The sequence below is a fragment of the Lygodium microphyllum genome, chromosome 11, assembly GCF_053477565.2.
Source record: "Lygodium microphyllum isolate KBCC chromosome 11, Lygodium_microphyllum_v1.1.10, whole genome shotgun sequence".
NCBI classification, from domain to species: domain Eukaryota; kingdom Viridiplantae; phylum Streptophyta; class Polypodiopsida; order Schizaeales; family Lygodiaceae; genus Lygodium; species Lygodium microphyllum.
Window position 1 is genome coordinate 4,133,293 of NC_141145.1, and position 13,712 is coordinate 4,147,004.

Consider the following 13,712-nt stretch of genomic DNA (forward strand, 5'->3'; position numbering starts at 1 on the left):
TGCTCCATATACACCTCTTCCTACAAGTCACTATGCAAGTATAAATTCTTGACATCGATTGCTACAAAATCCAATCTTTGGGTGCTATCAAGGCAATCACACATGTTGCCATGCTAGCAACTGGAGTGAATGTCTCTTCATAATATATGATATATGTTTGAGCATAACCTTTTGCAATCAGTCTAACATTACACCTGCTAACATAACTTTCTATGTTATGCTTGATTTTGTAAATCTACATATAGCAAATAACTTTCTTGCCCTCAAGAAATGGTACAAATTTCCAAGTCTTATTGGCTTCTAATGCAACTATCTCATTCATTGCTACATCCTAATAAGCATGACCAATAGAATCCTTAAAGCAAGTGGGTTCAACATTCTCAACCAACTTTATTATATAAGCATAATGGTGATTTTCATAATGTTCAAAACTAAATCATTTAATAGGGTATCTTACCATGCTAGACCTATGTACCATAGGATAACTCGGTAGAGCCTTTACCTTACCATGTGCTCTTTTTACACCTGGTGTCTTGACTGAAGGAATACCAAGCTCATCATCCAAGTTCTTTGAACCATATTGGAATCTCGATCAGATCCCAAATGACTTGTAGATGCATCATTACCATCCGACACGTTTTTATTCCCTTTGTCTTTACTTGTAATACGTGTAGATGCACCTGAAGATGTGGGGCTACTCATTAGTCTCCCAAACCAAGGGCTAATTGTAGATGTAGTATTGGATGATGTTTCTGGTCTACTAAGACTATGATTTTTGCTTCTTGTTTTGCACATAACTATCATGATTATCATAATCATCTAATGTATCACCACTAGATTCATATCAATAGCTTATCTCATTAAAAAGGTATCCCTCCTCACTCTAAACTCACCTATGATGATTAGGTTATAATGACAATACCCTTTCTACTCTAAAGAGTATCTAATTAAAATACATTTTTTAGCCTTTTGATCAATTTTCTTATGTAGCTCATTTGGTACATGAACATATGCAACACAACCAAACACTTTCAGGTGTGACACATTGGTCAATTTGCTTATAAAGCATTCTTTAGGGCTTATCCCATGAATTATACCTGTGGAAGCTATTCATAATATAGACATCAATATGAATAGCCTCATATCAAAAATATTTTGGCATATTCTTTTCAACCATCAATGCTCGTGTAAATTTTGCAATATGTTTATTTTTTCTTTCTACAATCCCATTTTTTTGTGGGATATATTTGCGAGTAGATGGTCTCTTTATCCCGTGAGACCTCAAGAAGCCAGTAAACTCATTAGAGAGGTAATCTTCTCTTCCATTTGACCTCAAGTACTTAACTTTCAAGTATATTTCTATTTCAATAGCAGCCTTGAATGTTTTGGAGTTCTCAAATACATCACTCTTTTTTCTTCATGAAATATATCCGTAGCTTTCTTGAACAATAATCAATAAACATGATAAAGTATTTGCTGCCACCAAGAGATATATTTTGTGTAGGCCATGAAATATGTGTACTTACAACATCAAGTATATTTCTACTTATATATTTGTCATGAGAAAAAGGTTGTCTTGCATGCTTACCAAACTGATATGCTTTATACACCTTATGAAATTTTATAACTCTAAAAACAAGCAATCCTGCAATCAGCCCTTTAAACTACATTAATTTCAACCTTTACACATTTGTATGTCTAATATATTTGTGCTATATTTTAATGTATGCAACCACTTCTTTGCTTTTAGTATACATAGCAACATTCATACTAGGAATTCTAGTTTTCAAAGTGAACATTGATGAACTCTAGTTCCTTTTGTGATCGACTTGCACTTATCATTAATGTCTTCTACAAAACAACCTTTTACATTACATCAAACTTGCAACTCTTCCTTTATCATTTGTCCAACCACTAAATTCTTTGTGATTGATGGCACATTTAATAAATTTGATAGACTCTTTTGTTTGCCATCATGCAAGGATCAATGATTGTTTTAAATTTGTAAAATTGGATGGCACCATCCACACATAACCTAGATTTTGTAAATCCTTTTTCTTTCCAAACCATTGAGCATGACTCGTCATATGATTAAAGTCACCTAAACTAACCAATCATATATCATCATGTGTCCCATTTCTTGGAACAGTATTCATCATATGCTACAAAACAAACAAATGCTCATGTTGGTCATCATTTTGTCATGAAAGAACGATGCATAGTTTTCTTGTTGTAATTTACCACTCCTATAGTTATCATCCTTCTTAGTATAACAGTGGGCTACAAAATGACATGTTTTACCATAATAATAGCAAACAATACCAAAATTGCCAAAACCTCTATTTTATCATCCACCTCTTCCTCTAGAGCTCCTCGTGTCTCTAAAGTTTTCATGGCCTCTTGAAATCTTCATTTCACCAAATTGCTCATTTAACTTGTTTTTTTGGTTATCACCAATACTACTATACCACAATCTCTCGAAGAGGATCTACCACATTCCCTTTCTAAACTTGAGTAAAATGCTTGAACCTGTTTACCACTTCTCTTAGATAATTCACCCTATATATTGATCCCTTTGGTAATCATGAGAGAGACCAACTCATCAAAATCTCAAAATGTCTTTCATATATATACAAAAATAGCAAATGATTTCTAAGCCTTCTCATTATTAAGGCCATCCAAAGTACATAAAACCAAATCAACAACATCAAGCATTGTATCAATCATTGCATCATCAGTACTTCAATTCACAGTAGATATTAGACTACACTTCATGAGTTTTTACCTTATTATAGTCATCTCTTGAATTGTCATGAAGGCCTTGTACCCCTTGAATTGTCAACACATTGGTGGTCCCAATAGATCCACACAAGAGAACACCATCCTCTTCATGTAGGTGGTCGATATCCATCAACAGAGTCAGAGTTATACGAGACTCCAAAATATGAAGATTTTCAACAAGCACATCTAGCTTTAGAAAGTCATATAGTCCAAAGTATTGGTCATGGTATACACAATTATTTCAACACAAGAACTATTGAAACCCTAGTAAAACTTAGGAAGGCCATTAAACTTCAGACTCTTCTTGTAGAAAGCCAAGAGTCCATTGAACTGATGCTCCTCTCCTTTCTTTATATAGTGTTGGCCTCCTTAGAAAGGTGTGTTATAATGTAGTCTAGGGAATACACAAAAAGAAAAATAGGAGGGAAGACACACTGGCTGCTCTTATGCATAATAGTATTCCCCCATCCCCCTACATGAACATCCTCCTTTACCAGAATGCATGTTGCACCCCCACCCTCCTTTGCATTCCTAAAAGCATGCAAGGAAAATCCGTTTTTTTCCCACAATGCATGATAATATATATTAAATAATTACTTTTCTCCTTCTCTTTCTTTTTCTCCAAGTCAACTATCATTCACCAATCAAGCATATTTGAATGAAGTTTGAGAGCTTTTTCCCATCCTTGTCCATGTTATCATTCACCATGCTTATGGCCACACAACTTACATCCACTAGATCATGTATGGAGGTGTTATCAAGAAAGCCATGAGACACCTTTCTTGTATATACTGATCATTAACCATTCCTCCTATCCTTCCAAAGATATAAAGGTACTCAAAAACAATGCTAAAAGCATGTACTCATTAGTCGTACAATGCCACCCGTTTCACCATCAAAAAAATTGGGCCCTTCATGCATGAGCCCTTATTCATCTAACTTAGATCATCTATACAATCAATCTCACTAGCCAAACCAAAATATATGGATAGTTTCACTAAGTTCAACTACTCAAAACATCAAACTCATGTCCTTTTTCCTAGGGTTTTCATAAGTGGATGCACAACATCACGACATCCACCCTCTTTGAACCTACATATCCCTCTCATGTGCCACATTATGTAGCCACCTAGATCAAACACTAATATGATCATGACCTTCTTTTTTTGAATAAGCAACCTCCCACTAGGATCAAATAGCCAAGTCATCGGTATATTCTAGAATGCATAACAATTCCATCTAGATCATAAGGCATTGATAGTGCATGACATCCCTCATTCATATAGCCTTCCATGACTAATACCCATGAACTCATTAGATCCTCTGAGATCAAAGGGTAAACCAAAATATTAGTGCAATATCCTATATCTTTGAGTCTATGCATGGTTGGAGCATCCATCTATGCATTGGTGTATTCATCCAAAGGATATATTTATTTCATACCTTCAACTCTGATAGCATCATCCATCTCTTGCACATTAGCATCAATATAATCCATCATCACATCCCCATTAATAATGTTAGACTTGTCAACCATAACATTTGTAATAGTCTCCTCTAGCATTACATTTGTCAATGCATCTCTCTCTTGAGCATCAATCTACATAGCAAAATCATAGCAAAATCATGAATCAAAACCTCTACATAATCATAACCCTCCCTCTCTCTTATTCAAAAATTATTGTCAGTAAAAATATATATTTCTATGCCTCTCTCTCATTAATAAATATACATATGTATGTGTGCATGTATTTATGTGTGTATATTGGAAGTCTTAATATGCTCATACACACATGTACACACATATGATTAGTTCAAAGTATAGCCTATGAATATTAATATTACAACAACACGATGTCAAGTTAGCAAAGACGTGCACAATGAGAGATCGAGATCATGCTCTCTCTCTCTCTCTCTCTCTCTCTCTCTCTCTCTCTCTCTCTCATCAACCATATTGATTGAACATGGAATTTATACTTGTTTTCACCAATCAATATCCGTTCTTGCCACCACAACAAATACTTCACAAATTTTTACGCTTTAATAATGAGTTTTTCAAAAAAGAAAAGTTTAATGAGGCTACTAGAGCCATGTATAAAGAAAAAATTCTTGTGAGTATTCATAATGGATGGAAATGTAGGCTTGTTTATACACCAACCCATGCTTACTGAAGAGAACTTACATCTATTATTTGGAAAGAGAAGAACTTTTCCAACATTGCCCATTATGTGACTAGCAAAGTATGAAATCTGCTAATTCTTAGAGCAAATGAATTTTATTTTATTGAGAAAATACAAACATACCTTGCTTTGGTTAGCTATGATCAAGTTTATAATAATCTTTTACTATCATTATTTGTCAATTTGTGAAATAATAGTACACTTGCGAAAGGTCAATGTAATACAAATCTTAATCCGCAGTGCGATCATGGAGGTGATCCACCCATGCAAAATATCCTTCCTTAATTAAATCCTTTAAGAATCAAGCACAAACAAGTCATTCATCCCTAATATCATTTTCCAAGAAAACATTCCTTTATTTCCATGGCGGCTTCTCATCACAGACCCTTGCTATGCATTTAGCTTAAATCACAAGCACTTTGAATAATCATCTAAATAACAACTAACAACCAGTTGAATGTAAAAGCATTTAGGATGTTGTTCAATCAACCAACAAAACCAATTGCATTCTTTCCAAACAATGCGAGAATAGATGATATAACATTTCCATCGTATATTTGCTCTCCCCCTTCGGATCTAAGAGCAATACTATGCAAAAATGTTTCTTAACACTTCCTTCCTTCGGCCAGGGCATATGTTAAGGGTTCAAACACTATTCATGATGTAAGTTCTATAGGTCACTTACCTTGATTGATAACCCAACCCTGAAATTGGATTGGCAAAAGTCATCATTATCCAACGGATCTCAAGACATCTTAGTTTTAACCCTTATGATTAATTTATTGTACTAGCTCTTAATTAATTCATGAAGCAAATAGGAAATTATCCTCATATATCAAAATATGTTAAAGGCATAACGTGTAAATACTTGATAAGATAAGTGCGAGATTATCTTAAGTAATTAGACTCCAACAGGCCTTGCCTTGAGCTAGAATCTAGTTCTTCTTAATATTTAAGCTCTTAGGCTAAGTATTTTTGAAGTATCTAAACTAGTACTTTCTATTCATGATTCTTAATGTCATATTCTTTTAGCAATAATGCTATTTATAACCCTTGACTATGCTTTCACCTAGGACTTGTATGCATAGTCTTTTAATATCATTCTTTTAATGACTATATCCTTCATAACCCTTGACTAATTCTTCCTTGTAATTGCTTTATCAACGAATAAGCCATATGCAACTAGGTGCAATTAACTTTCCTTAATATATGCACTTTGCAAGCTCCATCTTATGAATATGTGAGATGAAATGATCTATACTGGTGCATGATAGTATGGGCCTAACGTATCTCATACAAGAATCAAAACAAGTATCTATCAATTTGAAAATACATTACTTACGACCGGAACCACAATTGGATTGACGGTGATGCCTTCGTTGGAAGCTTTGTTGTAGGTTATGGGATTGCCATCCACACGTGACATTCTTCGCTTGGGGGCCATTTTCTGTAAGTAGACTCAAGAGATTAAGAAGGCGGAATAGATTTGAGATGGGAGAGTGTAAGAGAAGATGGGAGACTGGGATAACAAATTAATGGCGGCCTTGTGGGCCTATCATACAGCTTATAAGACGGTTGTAGGACAAATGCCCTTTAGGCTGACTTATGAAACGGAGGCCATTCTACCCTTAGAGTTCTTTGTCCCTAGCTTAAGGATAGCAGCCAGGAGCATTGGAGGGAGGAGAGGCTTGGACCAACTACTTTTTAGAGTTAGAGCATTTCACAGAGACTCAACTCTTATCCATCCACGCTCTAATTTGTGAGAAGGCACGAAGAAAGATGTGGTTTGACAAGCATGTCAAACAGCACAACTTTGATGAGTGGGACCTTGTTCTACTATACTCTGTGAAGGGTCACAAAAAGAAAATGAAATTTAAAGGGCTAGGACCTTTTCGAGTACGTACAATTAGTAGAACGGGAAATGTTGAATAGGAGACGCTCGAAGGTGAAGAAATAGGCTTTTTCAATGGCAGTCGCATGAAAAAGTACAATCCTCCTTCCCATCCATTGCACGAGCCACCTATGCTTGAAGCCCCTGTCAATGTCTGCGTGGCCACTATTACGGAACTGACAGATCAAGATGAATAAGCAGTGGCACCCGCCTACCTACGAATCACGGTCACTATAGAACGGATGTAATCTTTTGATGCCTTGATCGACAAAGGTGCCGACTATAATATCTTGACGCATGACCATTGGACACGGATTGGTCAACCTAAATTACAGCCCAAAAATGCTAAACTCGATCCATTTGGGACCCGGTAATAAGTCACTACTTGGTCGCACTTTTAAAAGGCAGATGAACTGCAATGTGTACTATAACCTAGATCGCATCCATCTTGCTATAGGCAATGTGTGCATAGTGACTACTTTCAGCAAGGGTTATCTTGATCCTTCTCCAATTGCAAAGCCACTGATAGAGACTCCTACGACCACGCCTATGACCAAGCCTAGGGAGAAGGGCTGTGATATCTCACCCCATGCTCAAACTACTAGAACCAAGCCCACCAAGGCCATTCACAAGGCCAAGGAGTCCACACTCATATGGGTGCCAAAACGACAAGGGCCACCTCCTTGTAGACCATAGAAACGTGCTTCTAAACACAAAAACTATCAGTCATAGCCTAAGAGGAAGCTTAGATGCTATCGACGTAGGTGTATGACCATGCCGCAATGGATCCCCAAAGATCTCTTGTGAGCACAAGGATACTATGAGGGAGACCCTTGGATATGGGTGCCTAAGAGTGGACATTCAAGAGGCTAAACTCTAAGCAACCTCACTCTAGCTAGAGAGGCTTGCACATACGGAGCCCAGGCTGCAAAGCAAGCTGGACCAACACCGGTTGTGATTAATGAATCCCAACACATTTATCGTCCAAATCTAGAACCCATAATTATCCAAGTCAGAGGAGTTGAGCACCCCCATGGCTGACTCAGATAGAATGAAGCACACCTCCTAAGCCACTGAAGCCCACTGCAGCATCTCAAAGTGCTCCAGAATGCAAAGTCCCATCTGTGACGCTAGCAATGAAGTCATCATTGTCCAGCACAATTGCACCATCACCACCAGCAGGTCTTAGGCCTTTGTACGAAAGACGATCTTTCTTTTCAGTGGCCAAGGATCTTGCTGAGACCTCGAGAGATGACGTAGTGACATGCATCAAGGTGTTAGATAACACCTTCACCACATTCACTAGGAGCTATGAGAGGCTTGACCTAGGTCTTCTCGATGAACCCCTGCTTCTGATGTTCATGCATTGCCATGCAGTTGGGAAGACTATGAATTTATGACCGTCAAATTTCCCAAAATTGCCGCTGCATTAATCGCTAATGGAGAAATCTCAAAGGAGCAAGCCATTCTCAAAAGACTAATTACCTCGTACCGCAAGCCTGCTCGCTCTGCACCTGAACAAGAACTAGAGGAGCTCATGCAGCTTGCTAGCTCTGATTCTTCATTCTTACAATTGTGGTATGCCTTGCGACTCCAATGGGAGAAAAGAGGTTGCCACATCATGACCAATGCCGAACAAAGAAGGACAATCAAAACAATTGAATATGACCCTACTTATGTGGCACCTCTTTCATTTAGGGTTTCGGCCATTACACATAACATACACTTAGATGACCATGTGTTAGCCCACCCTTGCATTGACCAATTCCTTATGAAAGAGGAACTGCACGTTGCTAGACACCTCAACTCTGGGGACATCTTTCATGATGTCTTAACCTATATCACCCAAGCTTCCATACGGCCATGTGAACTTGATCGTCATGCCCAGCTTGAATATAACCCTAACCTCTATACTTGGCTGTTGGCCAAGTAACTCGCCCCACAAAGTTCATGTGACTCCTCCTTCTTCCTTTGCTAATCCTAGGAAGGATGTCTTTAAAACTTAAGGGGGGGGGGGGGGGGGGGGGGGGGGCGAGGGGGAACAAAGTGAGAGCCAAGTGATGTAGCAAGGTGTAGTGATGGATGAAAATGATCAACTGAATTTAAATAGGAAAGAATGCAAGGAGGAAATAGATATTTCTTTTGAATTATTTCCAAGTTTCATACCTCTGGAGCAGCATGGAAAATTATCACACACATTCTTTCTTGGGTTTTTGTTAATGATGAGTCAATTCATAACGCTAATATTGGCATGGTGTAATGACAGGCACCTACCATGGCAGGACAAGAAAAGGGAGGTAAACTTCCATTCACTGAAGAGGAGCTGACAAAGTATGGGATTAGTGTTGAGACACGTGGATTTAGTCAGTTCACGTTCAAACATACCCTGAATTTAGACAATGCCATCCTAGAAGAGCCAACAGTGAAAGAGTTGGTGGATAAATGCAACCTCCGAAAGTATGTGGAAAAGGTCGAACAAGCTGTAGATTATAGCATATACACAGACTTTTTAAAGAGCTTTGATGAAGGTAGGAGCTCTGGCACGGTCACAGTAAGGACTGGTGACCAGGAAACAAGGGTGCAAGTGCCCCTTAATGCAGCTATCGTCGAGAAAGCCCTGGGGCTTGTGTCCAAGAAGGAGAGGTGCCCAAGAAGAGATGTATATACCATGATGGGAGCCAAAAAAGATGACGTGCACACAGTGGGATGGAATCAGTTTGGCTGATATTCCAAACCCCGCAACAAAGATGCAAGCTAAAATGGTCCATGCCATTTTCTCAAGACAAAGATACAACGCTTTAATGAATAGAATTGAGGTGCCATTACTAGAGAGCATCGTTGTAGGAGTTCCAGAGGAGGTGGATTGGAATGGTTTTATGTAGAAAACTATCAAGAGTTCAGCCGTGCTCCTGGCTCCAGCTGTAGCACACCAACTAGTGGGGATTCTCCTACTTCTACTACATGATCCACAAGGAAAAAACGTGCTTTGAAAGCCTCCACAATCAGATATGGTGGTGTCCTAATGACGGCAATCATCCATGAGGCTATCAAGGATGCTGGTGTAGATGAAGAGCAAGCTGTGCATCAAAGCTCACCTCACTGTGAGGAAGAAGGCTCGAGTGAAAGGATAATAAGTGACAAAGGAGAGTCAGAGGTACCACCTACTCAAGCGGCTAAACCATGGGAGCAAAAGAAGAGTGACAAGAGCCAGAAGGAGAAGAAAGAAAGACTGAGAAAAGAAGAGTGAGCCAAGATGAAGAGGGCTCAAAGAGATTCAAGAAGGGTGGAGGAGGAACAAAGGAAAAAAGAAGAGGAAGAACTCAAAAAAATTAGAGAAGAAATAAAGAGGGTAGAAGAAAAGAGGCAAAGAAGGGCAGAGGAGAAAGCCGAAGAACCAAGAATGAAAGAACTTGTTGAGTTGGCAGAGGCCACTCATAGATCTATCGAAGAAACCCATGGGGGAGGAGAGATTGATCCTTTGAGTCCCCGCCATGAAGCTAAAGCAAGTGGCAGTGTGAAAACAGCCCTAGTAGTTGTAGGCAAGGACAAGTCCCTGCTGCACCCTCTACCTTCCTCCTTTGTGCCAGTATCAACCAACACCACAACCACAACCGCCCTGCAACCCATGCCCTCTCTAGACACGGCCCAATTGATGAACATGATGTAGCTACTTGTCAGTAAAGTGGCTGAAATTGTACCAAAAGCCGGAGTAAAAAGGCCCGATGCCGCAGATGCCGAGTCTAGGCAAGATAAAAAATGACATAAGCTAGAGGCATCAACCACTACAACCCCTACTCCCATGCCATCTGGTGCCGACTATGACGCTTATATAGCTGAGCTTATAGCACAATTGAACAAGGCAAAAGAAGATAGCCCTGGTGGAGTTAGAGAAAGAAAAGGAAACTTCGGCAGCCTTAAGGCTAGAAGTTTCAAAGCAAGGAGTCGATCGAAGAAGGGAAGTGAAAACTCTACAAGATCAGCTGGAAGCAAAGACCAAGGAAGCCCATGACAATGAGAGCTGCCAAGACAAAGGCTGGAAGATGAAGAGCAAAACCTGGTGGCAGAACAACGAAGCTTGAAGTTACTAGTGCAGCAGTATGCTAACTTGCAACAGAGAACTACCGAACTAGAAAGGTATAGACAGATAGAAGCTCAGGAGGGCGAGCCAAGTGAGCAACTAGAAGATGCCATAGCTTTCTGGCTATGGTGTGAACTTGAAGAACAAGATAGATTGGAGAGGAAAATAGAGTTCCTAGAACAAGAAAGGCTGGGAGTTCCTGGAGTAGAAGCACAAAGGCTGCAAAATGAGGCACAACGACTGCAAGATGCATTGGAGATTACCAAGGGAGACATAGAGGCCCTCATAGCCATGGCCTTTACCCAAAGAAGATTGCACTTCACAGAGATCCAAAGTCACGAGCAGCTTGTGCAAGAAAAGTCAGAGCTATTTTCTGAGGCAGAAAAAAGATTCAGCATTGCAAATCAGGCAAAAGAAATTGCTGAAGAAAAGCTGGCTCGAAAATCTAGGGAAAGAAACCAACTGTAGTTGTTAACAAATGAGCAGTAGTAGGTTGTGACAACCTTGGCAAGTGAGCTAGAAGAGGGAAGAAAGAAGATGGACGAGAGAGCCAGTGAGTGGGAAAGAAACAATTTTGAAAGAGAGGGATTTAAGATAACGCTTGACGGTGGGCGCTGAGTGCGAGAGAGTGCTTGCGGAGTCCAAGGTAGAAGCTATTGATGTATGTGCCAACACACAAAGGCAAGCCTTCCTCAGCACAATACTACATGTCACCTAGGCGGAGGACAATAATTCAGTGGAGAAGGTAAGAAGGAAGCTAGAACTAACCACCCGAGCACTAAAGTATGGCCTTCAAGAACGGGAGCTTCCAACATGCACATGAATCACAAAAGAGCGGCAATTTCACTACCTACGCCGTGCCGGCCTCTCCACTGTTGAGCTTAAGGAACTTGGATTTGAAGAGCATGAGCCCCCACCACCACCACCACAAGCGGTTCCATCAGTTATCGAGTAGAATGTCGAAGAGGGTCTGGACTTTGAGCAGGATGCTGAAGAAGAGCAACAAAGAATGCCCAGTCCGCCTCTACAATCTGTGAGAGAGAATCAGACGCCATTACAGAACACTGCAAAAAATTCTGTCATTGCAAAGAACACAGCTTCAGCCTCACAAAGGCAAATCTACAAAACTGACGAAAGTGGTATTTGACCACACAATCACTTCCTAGTGATGATTTTGCATCAACAGGCAACAGGGATGATTCTGTAACTCCCAATGTCTCTGCGCACAAGCATATGATGCAATTTCTACAGTAACTTTTCACCGACATGTAGAACAGTGGTTGCACAGCATAAAACTGGGCCTTTTCTTGAGTGCGTGCAGAAAACTTCTGCCTCCAAAACAGGCCCCGAAATGGCCTCAAATAAAAAAAACAAGGTCTCTAAGGGCTAAAGCCCTTTCCCGCAGCATATACTGCCCTCTTGCTTCACCGCGAAGGGCATCTCAACCTGAGACAATGCACTCCTGCACTTTCCGGCTGTGCTACCTGTAGAGATCTACTCCCAAAACAGAAAATGAAAGCAACACTGCTCCTCTTATAGAACACCGCAAGCTTGGCTTGCTTTCTTGAGCTCCTTACCACGAACAAGGCTCTGATACCATGTCAAGATTGTGGGAGAGAAGGAAGGAGTCTCACTTGTAGCTTTCTTGCTTGCACAATGGGGGAATACACACAAGGGTGGAGGCTGAAAACAGTTTTCCTCTTCTTAGTTGTGGAAGCCAAAAGAACTCACATACAAAAGAAATAGAAGAACCCTATATATGGGTCTTAAACCAAACTCAACTAACTAAGGTGGCATACTAATTGAGCCACGAACTAGAGTAGATAAGGATAGCTGTCATGTAGCTATTATTCATGGGCGGTGTACCAACTGCGTTTGCAACTGACAAGTCGGTGACATAAATACACAACAGTCACCTTGGCGTATCACAAGTGGTGGTTTACCTGGATGTGGTTTTTGGCGTTTCGGTACCCATAGAAACATGGACTCTTTGGCCTTGTGAGCGCTCCTGGTGGGCATGGATCTGGGGTTGAGAACTCAGCATGAGGCCATAGTTTCCATCTGTTTAGACTCGGGCTGAAGCGTGGTCGTAGGGGTTTCTATCGGCAGCTTCGTAAAAGTATGGGAGTTAGGGCAGCCCTTGCTGAAAGTCGTCACTATGCGCACATTGCCGATAGCAAGATGTATGTGATTCAGGTTGTAATCCACATTACAGTTGGTTTGTTTCTTGAAAGTGCGACCTAATAGTGATACATTACCAGTGTCCTTAGTGTCAGGCAACACATGGAAGAAGGCCGGTAAACTTTCATACTTGATGGAAATGACCACCTTGCATTTCCCTAGGAGTGGGTAAGCGGTACCCCCAAACGGGGTGAGTTGAGCGTTAGTGGGCTGTAGTTGCAGTTGACCAATGCATGTCCAATGGTCATGTGTTAGGATGTTGTAGCCAGCACCTTCATCAATCAAGGCGTCGAAACAATACACTGCTCCTGCTGCAACTGTGATCCGCAGGTACGCCGGTGCCACTACTTCCTCGTCTTGATCTGTCGGGTCAGTTACAGTAGCCATGCGGACTTTCAGTGGGGGGTTCTAGCATGGGTGGCTTATGTAATGGATGTGAAAGAGGATAGTACTTTTTAATGCGGCTGCCATTAAAGAAGCCTATTCCCTCACCGTTAAGTGTTTCCAACTCGACATTTCCGGTCCTACCGATTACGCATACCCTGAAAGGCCCTAGCCCCCGAAACTTCATCTTCTTTTTATGTCCTTTTACCAAGTACAG

At 40.5% G+C, this 13,712-nt stretch overlaps 1 pseudogene; it reads right to left on the reverse strand.

Annotated features, from left to right (window-relative positions):
* LOC148028493 (protein ENHANCER OF LHP1 1-like) overlaps window positions 1-13,498 on the reverse strand; it is a 39,771-nt pseudogene extending 26,273 nt beyond the window's left edge.
* Between the last annotated feature and the right edge of the window lie 214 nt (window positions 13,499-13,712).